Raw genomic sequence first — 18611 nt, forward strand, 5'->3', positions numbered from 1 at the left:
ATACAAGGGAGGTAATTATGGCAAACGTAATTTTCGAGGAGTGGAAAGGATACCATCAGTGTGAAACCCTGAAGTAACCATAGTCACCGACAATTATTATCAGTTCAGTGGAGCTAAGGACAGTTTGGCTCTTAGAGACTAGCAGGGATGAGGCTGCTGGTGAGAAAAGAAGAAAGCATTCAGTTTCTGGTTATGCAAGACTTATCTCCCAGAAACAGCTCAAATTTCCTACCATGATTGAATTTAAGCCACAATACACAAATGTTTTAATGATAGTCCTTTCTAATGATACTATTGACTTGTAATGTGTTTGTGTTGGTTTAGGATTTAATTTCTGCCCTTACATTGGCACATAGACTATGCTTTTAGATAAAATTGCATTTCTCATCAAGATGTGATCATGAATTCTGTCTGGATGTGTATGTGTTACTGTCCTTAGAGTCTGTCTGTACAGTGAAAGGGACAAAGCCATCTTACCTGAAGAGAGAGAAAACTTCTGAAAAAGGAGCTGTGAACAGCTCCTGGGGTGAAAAGGTGCTCAGGAAGAAGGAAAGGACAGGGATGGGGAGGGAGTGGAGGGGAGGGGAGGGAGCCCCTTCTGGAGCCCCAAGCTGCACAAGGTGAATGCCATAACCTAGGGTTCATTTATATGTGGATGTGTGAATTCTCAGACTCTCTCTTGGCCTAGGATCATGCTGAAGGACAAGCCAGAGATATCTCCTCTGTTCTTGGTACCCCTCTTTGTGCCATTCTTTGTGCTTTTTTTTAGGACCCTCACATTTTAGGCTTCCAGACTTGTTCTCCTAAATATTCTATGGCCTGAGTCAGTGGGAATAGAAGAATGTTTTGAACAAATCTTTTCACACTGAATTAAGACTCAGCATGATTCCTTAACTGCACTCCCACCTTTATATTTTAAAAAGTCAGCAATTGATAACCCAAAGTGAGGTCTAGGCAAATATGCAGTACAGCCCCTTTTTCCCCCCGACCCTTAAAGTAGACATCTGATTGTTTCCATCTCAGCGTCTATTTGCCCTTCTCTGGTAAGACAACCCCTTTATCCTGCAGAGAACCCAACATCCTTGTAGTTTGTTTGGAGTGAAACTATTTGCCCCTCCTGACCATTGGGCTGGGCCTCCTGTGATTTAGGCTGGCCAATCAACATCGAACACTCTCTTAAACAGAGTGTTTGGATGAAAGGAGGGCACATCACACAAATCAACCAATTGGAGTCCTCCCTGGGACCTTTTTTGCATACAAGGGAAGTCTAAGTAAGTTGGGAGTCAGCAGCAGGGGCATCTTACAACAGGGAGAAAGATGATGGGTACTGGGCTAGATATCAAAGCTGAAAGTTGGCTCCATGCATAGTCAGATGGGAGAAAGGTGTCAGGATATACTAGAAAGAGATAAGCACAGACCTCGCATCTGAGAGTGTCCAGGGGAGTGGACATGTTGTCATGGCAGATACCCAGGCTGGAGAAATGAAACAGAAGCACAGTTCTGTGAAATGAACTATAAATACCCAGAACCAGTTTTGAAGCAAGCAGAGGCCAACATTGAGCTCCAGAATGTTAAAACAGGGCTCCAGAAATTTCTGCTGAGACAGAATCTGCTGTAGAGAATGAGGCAAGGCTTAGTCTGTAGGTGGGAATTGAGAAGCTCCTTTAGGATAAGAGGGAATAATAGTTGCTAAGATACCAGCTGGAAATATCACTGCTGCCATCCTGAAGCCTCCCCTAGTTCTATGTATGCCACTATTAGAAATGGGTTTTGTTTTTAGCAAAGGGCTATTCCATTCCTTATAAGAAAAATTCCTCTTAGTATATGGATCACAATTTAAATGGTTATCAGCCATTTATACCTTAGTGTGAATTTGCTTACCTATTTTCTGCCTGAGAGCAGGTTTTGACAGGGGTTGGAAGAAATTATTTATTTAGCAGAGTATTACTGACAAGCTATGAATCAGGCACTGTGCTATGTACTAGGGATAGAAAAATAAGGCAAAGCATGTGTGCTTCATCCCCAAACAATTTTACAACCTTCTAGATTAAAGGTGGAGAGGAAGCCACTAAAAGTAAAAAGATATGGAAGAGGGAAGCTGGATAGATTATAGACAAAGATTTTCTTATTTTCCAGTGTTTCCAAATATGACACATTTCTTCATGGAAATCTCACAGATGATCCTCGCCATCTTCCCACAGCCCTTAGCCCAACTGGTCCCTAAGTCTTCAAAAATCAGCAGGGCTTCATGGTCCATGCTTCATTCAGGAATAGAGATGCTGGAAAGATCATTTTGTCCAGTCTCCTTTGATTTATTGTCATGAAAAATCACGTCCAGAGTGGTAAAGTAACCAGAAGAAATCATGAAGGGAGTTCCCTTTGGTTAAAACCTTTTTACTGAATCACGACACTTCCTAACAGTGGGCCAGGGTGTGGAGCTACAATATCAGAGAAACTCCAGGTTGGATTTCATCAGTCATTCCTTCAAACACTTGTTTTCCAATGTCCACTACATAAACTTCAACCCCTTGGGCAGGCTTTCAAAGCCTTCCATTCTCGTTGGTCTATGTAACTATACTACTTTGTCTTTTATTACTCACCTGCTTTAACTATTTGACTCATAATTGCCAGAATATCATCTGTGTTTTCCTATTTCCATGACCTTGCTTGTGCCACCCTGTCCACCAGATGCCCTAATACCACCTCTATGTAAAGAATTCCTACCAGTTCTTCAGTGTTGTCTCATTTACAAAGCCATCCCCAATCTCACCTAAAAATGTCTGTAGCTATTTTTGTGCTTGTACTGCTCAAATGGCTGTTAACACATACCATCTTCTAAGATGGGCATTCTGTAACTGTCTTATCTGTCTGAATGAAAGACAGGAACTCCTCCCTGTATATCTGGAACTCCTGCAGCTCCCAGCACAGTAAATCCTGGTTATCATAAATATCTGATGAATGAATGAAGAAAGTAAGTTCCTGTCTGAATGAAAGACAGGAACTCCTCCCTGTATATCTGGAACTCCTGCAGCTCCCAGCACAGTAAATCCTGGTTATCATAAATATCTGATGAATGAATGAAGAAACTAAGTGAACCTGAATTCATGTTGACAGAAAGGAAGAGAAAAAAATCAAAGCAAATGCAGTTCTAAAGTTTAGCATGGCTAGGGCAGGCTGCATAGGCCAGAGAAAAAGAGATAAGAAGGAGACTGCAGGGGAACCCATGATAAACTGTACAGTTATCATGGAGCAAGGAGATGAAAGTAAGATCCAGACGGTACAACTGGTCCTGGAAGGGAAAGAGAAAACTAGAAAGGCATGTCAAGCCAAGATGTGAGACCTGAAGGAAATGAAGGATAAGATTTCAATTTGCCAGACTTAACACAGAAGTGTCCTAGACACAAAGAAGCAGACAGCAACTGCCAGACTGTTTTGTGTTTTTGTCCTTTTTGATTAAAGTTCTGAGCTTGGTTGATAATCGTTCATTTGAAAAAATATTGTTTGGGCTGAGCATGGTGGCTCATGCCTGTAATCCCAGCACTTCGGGAGGCTGAGGCAGACTGAGTACTTGAGCCCAGGAGTTTGAGACCAGCGTGGGCAACATGACAAAAACGTCTCTACAAAAAAAAAAAAAAATACAAAAATCAGCTGAGAATGGTGGCATGCAGTTGTAGTCCCTGCTACTCAGGAGGCTGATGTGGGAGGATCGCTTGAGCCTGGGAGATGGAGGTTGCAGTGATCTGAGATCGTGCCTCTGCACTCCAGCCTGGGTGACAGAACCAGATCCTGTCTCAAAAAAATTTTTTGTTGGAAGATGTTCTGTGGAGACATCTCAAGGCCACCAGGGCTGTCAAATGGCAGCCCAGGCAGGGCTCTGGAACTCCAGCTAACCTCACTTCAAACATTCCACTGTGATGTATTATTTGGGGGTTTGCCATAAGATGTATCTTGAAAAGAACTTGCTGTTTAAAAAAGTGTTTTCAAGGCCGGCGCGGTGGCTCATGCCTGTAATCCCAGCACTTTGGGAGGCCGAGGTGGGCAGATCACGAGGTCAGGAGTTCGAGACCAGCCTGACCAACATGGTGAAACCCTGTCTCTACTAAAAATACAAATTAACCAGGCGTGGTGGCACACACCTGTAATCCCAACTACTCGCAAGGCTGAGGCAGGAGAATCGCTTGAACCCAGGAGGCGGAGGTTGCAGTGAGCCAAGATCGCACCACTGCACTCCAGCCTGGGAGACAGAGCGAGACTCCGTCTCAAAAAAAAAAAAAAAAAAAAAAAGTTTTATATGCCCCAGAAACGCGATTCCTTTCATTCAAGAAAAACAAAAATATGTCTGCCGAAAACCTGTATTTGAATGTTCATAGCAGCATTACTTGTAATATCCAAAAGGTGGATGCAAACTACATGTTCACCAACTGATGAATGGATAGACAAAATGTGGTTTATCTATGCAATGGAATATTATCCAGCCATAAAAAGGAATAAAGTACTCGTACATGCCAAAAGTGAGTGAGCCTTCAAAGCAGTATGCTATGTGAGAGAAGGCAGTCACAAAAGACAACATATTGTATTATTTCATTTATATGAAATATCCAGAATAGACAAATGCATAGAGATAGAAAATAAATTAGTGGTTACAGGGGTTGTGGGGATGGGGAGGGACTGTTAATGGGCACAGGATTTGTTTTAGGGAGGGCAAAAATGTCCTAAAATTAGGCTGTGGCAGTGGTTGTTCAACCCTGTAAATACATTAGAAACACTGAATTGCACATTTTAAAAGGGTGAATTGTATGGCATGTGAATTAGATCTCAAGAAAGCTATTTTTTAAAAAAAATTATTGGATCATGGTGAGTGCACTTTGCGGCATTCGGGGCTGTACAATCTGCTGCCATCCACTGCGGTCTCGGGCTAGGGGTGTGCTGAAGGGCTGCAGGGGCTCTGCAGCTGCCTGGAGGGGGCAACTCCCGAGACTGGGGGCCTGCTCTGGGGGCCAGGAGAGCAGGGATGGGTCAGAGTCATAGCCTACCGCCCCCATTGAGTAGATGACCAACTCGAGGTACTCGGAGGCTGATATGACTGGGGTCACAAAGCCAGGAAGTGGTGGAGCCAGGATTCCGACCCAGGTGGCTGGCCCCACAGCCACTCTTAGTTACTTGGCTTTGCCACCTCTATCCGGACCTGTCACTTCCGAGGAGTTGACATCCGTCACAACGAGGACCGAAAGGTTCGGCCCAAGGAGCCCAAGAGCCAGGATATCTACCTGAGGCTGTTGGTCAAGCTGTACAGGTTTCTGGCCAGGCGAACCAACCCCACATTTAACCAGGTTGTGCTGAAGAGGTTGTTTATGAGTCGCACCAACCGGCCACCTCTGTCCCTTTCCCGGATGATCCGGAAGATGACGCTTCCTGGCCGGGAAAACAAAACGGCCGTGGTTGTGGGGACCATAACGGATGACGTGCGGGTTCAGGAGGTGCCTAAACTGAAGGTGTGTGCACTGCGTGTGACCAGCTGGGCCCGCAGCCGTATCCTCAAGGCAGGGGGCAAGATCCTCACTTTCAACCAGCTGGCCCTGGACTCCCCCAAGGGCTGAGGGACCGTCCTACTCTCCAGTCCTCACAAGGGCCGAGAGGTGTACCAGCATTTCGGCAAGGCCCCAGGAACTCCGCACAGCCACACCAAACCCTACGTCCGCTCCAAGGGCCGGAAGTTCGAGCGCGCCAGAGGCCGACGGGCCAGCCGAGGCTACAAAAACTAACCCTGGATCCTACCCTCTTAAAAAAAAAAGATTTTGGATGGCAAAAAAAAATTATTGTATTTTAGAATATTTTAGTCTAGGGCAATGGTTCTCAAAGGGGAGCAGGGAAGAAATTTTGTCCCCCAGGGGAATTTCGCAATGTCTAGAGACATTTTTTTATAGAGACAGAGTCTCACTGTGTTGCTCAGGCTGGCCTCAAACTCCTGGGCTCAAGCAATCCTCTCTGGGCTCTAGCAATCCAAAGTGCTAGGTTCACAGGTATGAGCCACTGCACTTGGCCATCTGGAGACTTTTTTTTTTTTGAGACGGAGTTTCGCTCTTGTTGCCCAGGCTGGAATGCAATGGTGCAATCTCAGCTCACTACAACCTCCACCTCCCAGGTTCAAGCAATTCTCCTGCCTCAGCCTCCCAAGTAGCTGGGACCACAGGCATGTGCCACCATGCCCCCAGCTAATTTGTATTTTTAGTAAAGATGGGGTTTCACCATGTTGATCAGGCTGGTCTCGAACTCCTGACCTCAAGTGATCCGCCCACCGCAGCCTCCCAAAGTGCTGGGGTTGCAGGTGTGAGCCATCATGCCCAGCCTAGAGACATTTTTTGATTGTCACAACTGGGGAAAGGATTATTGACCTATGCTAGGCAGAGGTCAGGGATGCTGCTAAAACATCCTACAATACACATGCAGCCCCCACAAAAAAGGATCATCTGGCCCAAATGTCAATAGAGCTGAGGTTGAGAAACCCTGTTCCAGGGTATAACTGCTTTAAAATAAAGGTGATTGTTCCCAATTTTTTCTTTTTATTTTACTTATTTATTTATTTATTTTCAAGACAGGGTCTCTCCCTGTCATCCAGACTGCAGTTCAGTGGCACAGTCACAGTTTGCTGCATACTCAACCTCCCAGGCTCAATCAATCCTCCCACCTCAACCTCCCAAGGCACACACCACCATGCCTGACACATTTTTTTCTATTTTTGTAAAGAAAGAATCTCACTTTGCCCAGGCTGGTCTCAAACTCCTGGGCTCAAGTGATCCTTCTGCCTCAGCCTCCTAAAGTGCTGAGATTACGGACGTGAGCCACCGCATCCAGCCTCTTCCTAATATTTTCATCAGGGTTGCTGTTGTTGCTCTTTTACGGCATTTGCTACCACCCTCATCCCCTATACACCTGTAGAACTCTGGAGTTGTTTCACATCTTTCATAATTTGCTTCTCAAGGCTAACGTGGCCACTAGGACATGTGAATCCTGGTGTCCATGTGTGTTTATAGCAGCACTCAGCTCCTCCTCTCACAGTCATTAGAAATCACTTCAGGATTACAATCAGAGCTCTTAAAAATATGCAACAAACAATTAATTTTTCAAAATAGTCATGGTTCTACATAACAGGCAGGAGCTATCTTAACATTCTAAATAAAGTGCCTTATTTTAGAAAACAGGAAAATATTTATACTTTATATTCTATAAGATTTAAATCTATGCTTTAACAAGAGATCTTACATGAAATGCACACATAAACCAACAAGTTATTTATCAACATATATTTACACAAAAGGTACATTATAAAGTTAGGGGATCTTTGAGTCCAGGCAAGTATTTACAGCCCAGATCCAAATGAGGATGAGTGTTTATGAAGAGATTTTTGTGACAGGCAAGTTGAAGTTCATGGAGAAAAGCCCTGTAGAGGGCCAACTCTCTACAACACTGGAAGTTCTAAAACATTTGTTTTCAGGAGTTAGAGCCTCCTTTGCCTGCTTTATGGTTTTTCTCAAGGACACCTGTCAGGTGCTAGAAGCGTTATTCTTTCTAACTTAGCCCTACCAGACTTCTAACAAAGCCTATTCTCAGAAAAACAATTCTGACAAAATCCTCACCTGAAAGTGTGCATGTCTGATCATGTCTACATTTTACCTTTCTCAAGAGGTCATGTATTATAAAAGCTATCAGAGACTTTAGCCAAAAAAATGAGAGTATAAAATTGGAAATTTCAGACTTACTAGATGGGGCTATAAAGTTAGCACATTAAAGAAACCTTGAAACCAGCCCAAGTTTCCCATAAAACTGAAGCTTTAGAAACTTACATTTGTCTTGTCTGAGTTCCTTTCTCAGGAGACTGACCAATAGGCCCCTAGATGGTGTCAGTGGGGCTGGGGCTTTCCAGATCAGCACATCCAGACAGTATGATACACCTGCTACCTATTGGCCAACTCTTCTTCCTTAATCCTAATTCCTGTTTTCGTTTCCCGCTTTATAAACCCCTAACTTTAGTCAGTTGGAGTGATAGATTTGAGACTTGTCTCCCATCTCTCAGTTGACACCCCCTTGCATAAAGCCTGGGCAACACTTGTCTCCATAATTGGCTTTCTATGTGGTGAGCAACTGGACCTAGGCTGAACCTCTGGTGTTTGACAACAACACCATGAATGAATCTCAAAATAGTTATCCTGTATGAATGAAACCAGATGAAAAAGAGTATATACTGTATGGTTCCATTTCTATAAAATTATAGGACATAGAAACAGAAAGTAGTCAATGGTTGCATGGAGATGGGAAGGTAGGAGGAAGGGGTGGGATGGAGGGATGACAAAGGGACATGAGGAGACTTTTGGAGGTGATGCATATGTTCACTATCTTGATTCTTGTGATGGTTTCATGGATTCATGCATATGCCAAAACTGATCATGTTATCTACACTCTAAATATGCGTAGTCTACTGAATAACAATTATAACTCAATAAAGTGGTAAAAAAAAATTAAGCTGACAAGATTGAATCAAAAGTACTATGCCAGCTAGGCACAGTGATAGGCTCATGCCTATCATCCCAGCACTTTGGGAGGCCAAGGAGGGTGGATCACTTGAGGTCAGGAGTTCGAGACCAGTTTGACCAACATGGTGAAGCCTCCTCTCTACTAAAAAATACAAAAATTAGCAGGGTGTAGTGGCAGGCACCTGTAGTCCCAACTATTGGGGAGGCTGAGGCATGAGATTCGATTGAACCCAGGAGGCAGAAGTTGCAGTGAGCTGCCAAGATTGTGCCTCTGCACTCTAGCCTAAGTGACAGAGCAAGACTCTGTCAAAAAAAAAAAAAAACTCTATGCAGATAATTATAGCAGGACACATGGACACACACGTGCTGTGCCTGGGGCCAGGGAGCCCACCACCACTGCTCAATTTTCATAATTTTGAGATTTTTTTAAGCAATTTTTTATTCTTCTCCAGTTGATGTTTGAGTCAACATGTCACAGAGAAAGCAAGGGAAGCCTCAACATTTCCAATCCTCACCAAAGAGGCCTCGCTCCTCCGGCGAGATGGAGACATGGAAAAGGGTCAATAAAGTCTCCCCACTAAAAGCAAGGACACCCATGTCTGCGGCCGGTGCTGTGCCAACATCTTTGAATTATCACATCTTCTGCTCCACAAGAAGAACCGTACTAAAAATCAATTAGTTTTAATAGTAAATGAAAATCCAGTCTCCCCACATGAAACCTTCTTCCCCAGACCCCCTCCTAATAATCCTGATGAACAAATGAATGAAACGGTTAACAAAACAGATCAAGTGGACTGCAGCGACCTTTCAGAAAACAACGGACTTGACAGGGAAGTGTCCATGGAGGTGGAGTCCCCGGCCACTTCCAGCAGCAGCCACAGCAGTACTGCCCCAATTGGCGGCAGCAGCAGCTCCTCCACAGGTACCTCAGCGATCACAACCTCTCCACCTCAACTCGGGGACCTGACAACACTGGGCAACTCCTCCATGATCAACAGCAATGTCATCATCGAGAACCTGCAGAGCACCAAGGTGGTGGTGTCCCAGTTCTCCCAGGAAGCAAGGTGCAGCTGGGCTCCCAGGGGCAAGCTGTCCATCCCAGCCCTCATGAAACAGCTCCTAGCTCTGCAGCTGCAGCAGCAGATACATCAGCTGCAACTGATCGAATAGATTCATCACCAAATATTACCATTGGCTTCTCAGAATGCAGACTTGCCAACATCTTCTAACCCTTCTCAAGGTACTTTATAAACATCTGCCAACCCCTTGTCCATGCTAAGTTCCCATTTATCTCAGCAGCTGGCAGCAGCAGCTGGATTGGCACAGAGCCTCTCCAACCAGTCTGCCAGCATTAGTGGTGTGAAACAGCTGTCCCTAGTCCAGCTACCTCAGAGTAGTTCTGGCAACACCATCATTCCATCCAACAGCGGCTCTTCCCCCAATATGCACATATTGGTGGTGGCAGTTACCAGGCCATCCTCAGAAAAAGTTGGTTCAATTGCTGGGACCTCCCATGTCAGCAACTCAGCAGTTTCATCATCATCCTCACCAGCTTTTGCAATAAGCAGTTTATTAAATCCTGCATCTAATCCACTTCTACCTCAATTGGCCCCTGCTAACTCGGTTTTCCCCAGCCCTTTGCCCAACATTGGAACAACTGCAGAGGATTTAGACTCCTTGTCTGCCTTGGCTCAGCAAAGAAAAAGCAAGCCACCAAATTTCACTGCCTTTGAAGTGAAAAGTACTTCCAATGAGGCATTCTTCAAACACAGTGCAGGTTCTGCACAAAGGTCTTTGAGAGCAACAGTGCCTTGCAGATACACTTGCATTCCCATACTGGAAAGCAGCTGTTCAAGTACATCTGTGGGAGCAGGTTCTCCACAAAGGGGAATCTGAAAGTCTACTTTCAGTGCCACAAAGAGAAATATCCTCACATCCAGATGAATCCCTATCCTGTGCCTGAGCATTTGGACAATATCCCCACGAGTACCGGCATCCCATACGGCATGTCCATCCCTCCAGAGAAGCCAGTCACCAGCTGGTTAGACACCAAACCAGTCCTGATACTCTGACCACTTCAGTCGGCCTCCCATTGCCCCCAACCCTTGCAAGCCTCATATCCTTCATCAAGATGAAAGAGCCAGCCCCCATCCCCATTAGCCATTCTGCCACCAGACCCACAGGTTCAGTCAAAAGTGACTCCAGGGTCACCAAGCAGGCTATAAGAAACCTACGTGGGCTTCCAGAGGAAGCTGAAGGGTCTAATCTGCCACTCTCCAGTGGCAAAAGTGAAGAGAGTGGTGTGGTCACCAACTCGGTCCTGAAAGTGAGCAGTAGTGCCCTGAGCTCCCCAGCAGCAGACTGCAGCCCCCTGAAGAAGCACCACCACTTTCACCAACCCTTTGTTGCCACTCATGTCCATGCAGTTTAAGGCCAGGTTACCTTTTGGGGGACCCTTGAACTCAGCCCAGGCGTCAGAGACATCCAAGCTTCAGCAACTGGTAGAAAACATTGACAAAAGGCTACTGACCCCAATGAGTGCATCATCTGCCACCCAGTTCTCAGTTGTTAGAATGCCTTGTAAAGGCACTACTGGACAAACACGGGGGAGAGGCCCTTTAAGCGTAAGATCTGTGGCCAGGCTTTCATCACAAAAAGAAATCTGAAAACCCGCTACAGTGTCCATCGTGCTGTGCCCCTGCTCAGAGTCCAGTATTCCTGCCCCATCTGCCAGAGGTTGACAGATGAATGCTGTCATCCTGCAGCAGCACACTTGAAAACATATGGGAGGCCAGGTCCCCAAAGCCCCAGTCCGCGACAGTTACCCTGAGTCTGTGGAGTCTGACACGGGCTCCTTCTATGAGAAAAATGTTGATGACCTTAGACAACTTATCCTGAGGGCGGCATCCCTGATGTGCCCAAGTTTGCAGATGACTCCCAAGACAGCTTATCTTCTTCGCCTTTGCCTCTAGAGATGTCAAGCATCACTGCTTTGGAACATCAGATGAAGATGATAAATGTCAGCCTAGCAGAGCTGCTGCAGGCCAGCCTGAAGTCAGTGGAGAATGAGTCCATTGAGGATGATGTCCTGATCAACGAGTCATCCTCAGTGGGTGGTGACATGGAGAGCCAAAGTGCTGGCAGCCCAGCCATCTCAGAGACTCCGTCTTCCATGCAGGCTCTGTCCCCATCCAACAGCACCCAGGAGTTCCATAAGTCACCCAGCAAGGAGGAGAAACCATAGGCAGTGGTCCCAAATGAGTTTGCCAATGGTTTGTTATTCATTCCAGTGAATGGTGGGGCTTTGGATCTGATATCTAGTCACATAGAGAAAATCATCAAAGATTCTTTGGGGATCCTCTTCCCTTTCAGAGGCCAGCGTAAATTTTAAAAACACTACTTGCAACATTTGTAGCAAAACATTTGCTTGTCAGACTGCCTTGTACATTCACTATGGAAATCGTCCAGAAGAGAGACCATTTATTTGCACAGTTTGCAATCGTGACTTTTCCACAAAGGGTCATTTAAAGCAGCACATGTTGACACATCAGATGCGAGATCTACCATCACAGCTCTTTGAGCCCAGATCCAACCTTGGCTCCAGTCAGAACTCTGGTGATTCCTGCCATCTTGTTGTCATCTCTCATCAAAACGGAGGTCAATGGCTTTGTGCATGTTTCTCCTCAGGACAGTAAGGACACCTCCACCAGTCACATCCCTTCTGGGCCTCTGTCTTCCTCTGCCGCATCCCCAGTTCTGCTCCTGAGTCTGCCCAGGAGAACTCCCAAGCAGCACTATTGCAACATGTGTGGCAAAACCTCTTCCTTGTGGAGTGGTTGCGTGCCCTGTAGAACTCACACTGGAGAGAAACCCTTTGCTTGCATTATTTGTGGAAGAGCTGTCACGACAAAAGGTACACATGGGCACTCACATGTGGAATAGCACCCCTGTGTGACAGGGTAGGTGGCTCTCTGGAGATGGCCCCATGACATTTCTAAGAAGCAGTCCCGTCAAGTTCCCAGAAATGTTCCATAAGGATTTGGTGGCAAGATCAGGAAGTGGTGATCCTTCCAGCTTCTGGAATCAGTATGCAGCACCACACTCCAACGGGTTGACTATGAAGGCCAATGGGATCTCCGTCATTCAGAATGGTGGCATCCCTCCAATTCCCGGAAGCCTCGGCATTGGGAACAGCTCACCTGTTTGTGGGCTGACAGGAAATCTGGAGAACCTCTAGAACTCAGAGCTCAGTACTTCTCTGGCCAGCCTGGAGAAAATGGCAAGCAGTCAGAAGAGAACCAACTTCCGCTTCACCTGCTTCATGGAGGACAGCAAAGAGATTGTCACAAGTTAAAACACCTCAGGCTGGAGACATTAGCATTCATTCCTGTTCAGAATATGACCTATGGTGGCCTCCTACTCCTTGCCCCCAGTACCCTTCCTTCTGGTTCCCCAGACCTATGAACTACAACATTATGAAGACAGTCTTTTGTACCTCGTTCAACTTTGGAGTTCTAAGAAAGCTTATTTATTAGTGATACAACCTCGCTTTGCAAACAGAATGAAAGTATTAACTTTGATCTTCTGTATTTTGGACTAACTAATTGACTAGAGTGTTGAAGTTGCCCTGCTAGGCAGTTGTAATCTGGCATTAACTTATTTTCTACATCCAGTTTAACATGAATCTGGTGTTGATGCAATGCCTCAGTGATGCATTAGATAGTTAATAAAGTCTGTGTATAAATGTACATTTTGATCCTGCTGGAAATTTTTATCAGCAAACACTTTGTCTAATCTTTCAAAACAGATTTAAGGAAAGGACTGAAAGTACAGACTGAACAGTGTGGTTCTTTGAAAGATTTGGTTTTTTTTTTAATTTTCATTCAAAAATTTAAACTTTTTTTGTTTTGTAGATGTAACCATTTCCATTTTGAGCTGCTGTTTGTATTGTGATTTTTACTTGAGTCGTCTTCAATATTAATACATTTCTGTACAGTAATAAGTATGCAGAATTCTTTAGAGAAAACAAACAAGTGTTGTTTTGGTCATTGAAACTGAGACATAACGTTTTGCCGTGTAGATATATTCAAGATAGAAAATGTGTGCTGGAACTTCAAAAGGTTGCTAAGTATAGCATCTTGAACAACCTTCAGTGAAGAAAATGTAGATGCTATTGTATATACAATAATAAATATCACTTTCATTCAAATGTACATATGTTTCTTATAAGAGCAAATGCTTCTTCTTGATCAAGAGAGCAGGAATAGTGTTTATTTTGTATTAGGTATGGAAGAAAAAAATGGACTATTACATGCACTTTCTTGGAAAGTTGAGAGGAAAGGAGAGGGGTTCAATTTCATCTAATCCTTATTAACAACAGAGATACTGTGATTTTACAAGTTGTCAGGCTTGCATCTGTAGGTGGTGGGCTATCAGGCTGGGGACCCGAAATACTTTGCCTACTACCTGTGCCAACTCTCAGAGGAGTTTGCATCTTTTCTCTTTGATTCCTTATTTGTGCTGGGGAAAGTCCTATCCTCCTACCTGGTGTCATAGATTGGTGGGTCTGTGACTGAAAGTGTCTCACTTTTGTGGAAGATGGGAGTTTCCTTACCACCTGTGACAAAGAATGTCTTCATATTCCATGTCTATCTTTGGGAGTGACCTATTCAGATCACGGGGGCAACATCATCTGCCCCATTTCAGGGATGTCTCTTTTGTCTGTGGTAAAAACTTACTCTCAGCCTGGAAATTTGCCTCTGGGTCTTTCCATTGTAAGGCTTTGTGGTTTCTGCCACATTTGGAATAGGTGTACCTTCAGAGGTCCTATCCACTGATGGCCAGACACGGATCCTTTGGTTTAACATCTAAAATAATCTTTAGAGAGCTCTCATCCTAAATAAATATCCTCTTCGTGCCTATGAAAAGATCAGATGGAATGAAGAAGAAAAAAAGAAATGGGAGAGTGCATTTCTGAGAGCAAAAATCTCCTTAAAAAGATTAGGAAACAGAGATCAGACTTAGAACAAAAGTTAAGAATTATAAAAGACACTCAGGCAGGTGTGGGGCTTATGCAAACACTGATAGCCAGCAACTAGCTTTAACAAAGCCCCCCAACCTCTGAACCCCAAGAATACAGAGCAAGGCTGTTTTACTGCCCCTTACTCTAAACCAGTCCTCATCAGCTTCAGGCATTCCCATGCAATGCCCTTTTCGAATGCATTTTGGAACCCCATTGCAAAGAAATCTGCACTTAAAAACAAAAACAAAAAAACACGTAAACAACAATTGCCCTGGATTTCTGATAGTAAACAAATGTGCCCCTAAATCCCTTCTCAGAGAAAATTTACAACTTTTCTCTGTCCCTTGGGTTTGTAAATCTTACAATATTTTTAAAATGTAAACATCCAGGCCTGGCACGGTGGCTCACTTCTGAAATTCCAGCACTTTGAGAGGCCGAGGCGGATGGATCCCTTGAGCCCAGGAGTTTGAGACCAGCATGGGCAACAGAGCGAAACCCCATCTCTACCAAAAAAAAAAACGCAAAAATTAGCCGGGCATGGTGGGGTGCACCTGTGGTCCCAGCTACCTGGGGGGCTGAAGTGGGAGCATTGATTGAGCCTGGGACATCGAGGCTGTAGTTAACCGAGATCGCGCCACTGCACTCAAGCCTGGGCAACAGAGTGAGATCTTGTCTCAAAAAAAAATAGATAGATAAATAGATAGATACATACATACATACATACATAAATATATAATACAAAACATCCAAAGAGATCATTCTTGGCTAAAGCCACCACCTGCAACCATCTGAGACTGAAGAGGGAAAAAGATGCTTTTAGAAACAAATTGCTACTTGGCATTTCCAAAGAGTCCTTCGACCAAAATTTAGTCTAAGGCCATCATAAAATTATTTATCATGGGCAAATGAAAATCTTAAAAGTCTCTTCCACAAATAATAAAAAATTTTAGTCCTCATTAAACAGGTAACCTTAATTTGTCCAACTGTCAAAAACACAATTTGGATCTAACTATTGTATATAAACTAGTGAGTTTTTTGTTACTATGTTTGCCTGATTCATAGTTAAAAATTTTAAATGAAAGCCATAAGATCTCTATTTGCATTTGTCTGTACATTAGTATGTATGCATATGTCTTATGTATATATGGTATTTTCTACATTATAATAGTACTGTTAAAATTAACTCATAAAACCCTGTAAAAGAGCTCTGTTTTAATTTGTCTAAAATAAATTAAGCATTTATGTCAATTAAGTATTCTGAGAACTCTTAGAAAACTGGAATCCAATCCAATTTTTTTTTCATATTCACATGATCTGGGATAATCTTTGGTGAATAAAGTTAGGTTAAGATTGCTGACTTAAGATTTTTGGTTAGGTTGGGTGCGGTAGCTCACACCTGTAATTCAGCACATTGGGAGGCTGAGGAGGGAGGATTGCTTGAGCTCAGCAGTTTGAGACCAGCCTGGGCAACCTAGTGAAACCCCATCACTACAAAAAATACAAAACTTAGCCAGGCATGGTGGTGAGAGGCTAAGGTGAAAGGATCACTTGAGCCTGGGAAGGTTGAGGCTTCAGAGAGCCATAATCGTTCCACTGTACTCCAGCCTGAGCGACAGCATGAGATACTGCCTCAAAAAAAAAAATTGTTAGTTAAATAAAAACAGCATGTCTTCAGAGTTGTCAACATTAAATATTATATAGACACGATTTTATTCTCTTGGGTTTACAAGTTTAAAATGTTATATTATCTCTACTACATGTTTAAGATTCAAAAATTACAAATTTAAGCTAAAAACCAAATGTACAATGAAAAATTCCTGGTGAGTGGGTCAGGAGGATCACTTGAGGCTAGAAGTTCAAGGCTAGCCTGGGAAACATGGTGAAACCCCCTCTGTACAAAAAATACAAAAATTAGCCTGGTATGGTGGCATGCACCTGTAGTCCTAGCTACTCGGGAGTCTGTGGCGGAATGATCACTGAGCCCAGGAGGTGGGGGTTGCAGTGAGCCATGATAGCACCACTGCACTCCAGCCTCAGCAACAGAGTGAGACCCTGTATCAAAAATAAATAAATAAATAAATAAATACATTGTTGGTGTATATCAAGCACACCAGTAAAAACAAATTTGGGGAACCATGTGTTTAATTTTTTAGGTGCTTTGTTCTGTGATGTTTGATGCTTGCCTAATATACATGCATTATAAAATTGGTCAACAAGAAAAATAACTTAAGATGATGGCTGGCTTTGTTTAATGTCTCATGAAATTTTCACGAAAAATTCATGCATGATTGTTAATAACAAGTGAATTAAATGAATGGGATAAACGTTTATAAATGAACTTTCCAACAATAACTATTATATGGTTTATTTATTTATTTATTTATTTTGAAACAGAGCCTTACTCTGTCACTCAGGCTGGAGTGCAGTGGCACAATCACAGCTTACGGCAACCTGCACCTCCTGGGTTCAAAAGCAATTCTCCTGCCTCAGCCTCCTGAGTAGCTGGGACTACAAGCGCATGTCACATGGCCAGATGATTTTTTTTGTATTTTTAATAGAGATGGGGTTTCACCATGTTGGCCAGGCTGGTCTTGAACTCCTGACCTCAGGTCATCCACCCGCTTTGGCCTTCCAAAGTGCTGGGATTACAGGTGTGAGCCACCGCACCCGGCCTATTACATGTTTTATAATATGTCTGCTTAAAAATGGGTCCAAAATCTTTTTAGTAACTTGAAACCCTAAAAGTATACTGTTACATCAAATGATAGGTAATCATTGAATATCTAGATCATTGACAGATAATATAAAATACTGCAACATCAATTGCTAAACATAAATTTAAATTCATCTACTTTTGGCTTCTTAATTTTTACAGAGATACTAAAGATATTGGAAACTGTTAGTTAAAATATCCTTTGCCACATCAAAAAATTGTACTGTAAGGAAGCATGTATCTCTAGGAATTATGAAAGGTTGTATCCATAAATTTGCTTATCTACTACAAAATGTTGGTATGTGACAGTTCACAATTCCTTGCTTTCTAGTTTTCACTGAGAATGATGATTACTAAGGGTTAAGAATTCTAATCAATATATTTAGCTACTAGGAATAATAATAATAATAATAATAATAACATGATTACTAAGGGTTAAGAATTCTAATCAATATATTTAGCTACTAGGAATAATAAGGATAAAGGAGAAAATTCTATATGCAAAGTGTGCAAGGAAAATAAGATGTGCTTTGGTAAGGAAAGGTATGAGGTTTTATACTCCAAGCCACTGAAGACCCTCCAGAAAAGCTCCGTGCTCCTGTAGACTCAAAACTTCTGTGGGTGGCAGGTCTTACTGGGACCTTGATCCTTGGAGCCTTGTTAGTATCCTACTTGGCTATCAGGAAACGGATGAATTACCCCAACCAAATGTGTCAATAAAACCAGATTGTACTCCCAAAAAAAAAAAAAAATGCACCCTTTATGGGTGCATTTTTGTTAAGGGAAAGGAGAGTAATTTTGTTCTAGTTTAGGTGTTATTTAAATTTTGCTTCAAGAGAAAGGGGAAAATAAAGGACAAAAATTGAAATGGATATAAAATGTAAAGAAAGAGAGAGGAAATCTTATCTCTTGTGGTCGAACAGGCCTTAGCCTGTCATTTTAGCTTGTCATTTTAATGACAATTAAATTGTCATCTATTTTAACTGAATGAATTTATTATAAGAGATTTTTAAATGAGATTTAATATCAATAATGTGCCTGTGCAAAAGTATAATTTGAATTTCTTTCTCTGTTGAAATGAAAAAATTGGATTATTGTAAGGGGGTTTTCTTTACCTATTGAGTAAGTAATAGAAAACAAAGATTCTGTGTCTTGTCAAAATAATTTCAAACATACAATTAGATAAGAGGAACAAGTTCTAGTGTTTGAACACACAGTAGGGTGACTATAGTTAACAATTATTGTATATTTCAAAAACAGCTAGAAGTGGCCAGGCACGGTGACTCATGCCTATAATCCTAGCACTTAAGGAGGCTTAAGTGGGAGGACCGCTTGAGCCCAGGAGTTC

The 18611-nt window shown here is 43.0% G+C and overlaps 2 pseudogenes; both read left to right on the top strand.

Annotated features, from left to right (window-relative positions):
• Positions 1 to 4502: 4502 nt before the first annotated feature.
• On the top strand, positions 4503 to 5783 carry LOC105730393 (large ribosomal subunit protein eL18-like; annotated as a pseudogene).
• A 3214-nt stretch (positions 5784 to 8997) lies between these two features.
• On the top strand, positions 8998 to 12882 carry LOC105730404 (sal-like protein 1; annotated as a pseudogene).
• The last annotated feature ends 5729 nt before the right edge of the window (positions 12883 to 18611 follow it).

Source organism: Aotus nancymaae, unplaced genomic scaffold (genome assembly GCF_030222135.1).
Source record: "Aotus nancymaae isolate 86718 unplaced genomic scaffold, 86718_ANA_hifiasm-v0.15.2.pri h1tg000058l, whole genome shotgun sequence".
In the NCBI taxonomy this organism is placed as follows: Eukaryota; Metazoa; Chordata; class Mammalia; order Primates; family Aotidae; genus Aotus; species Aotus nancymaae.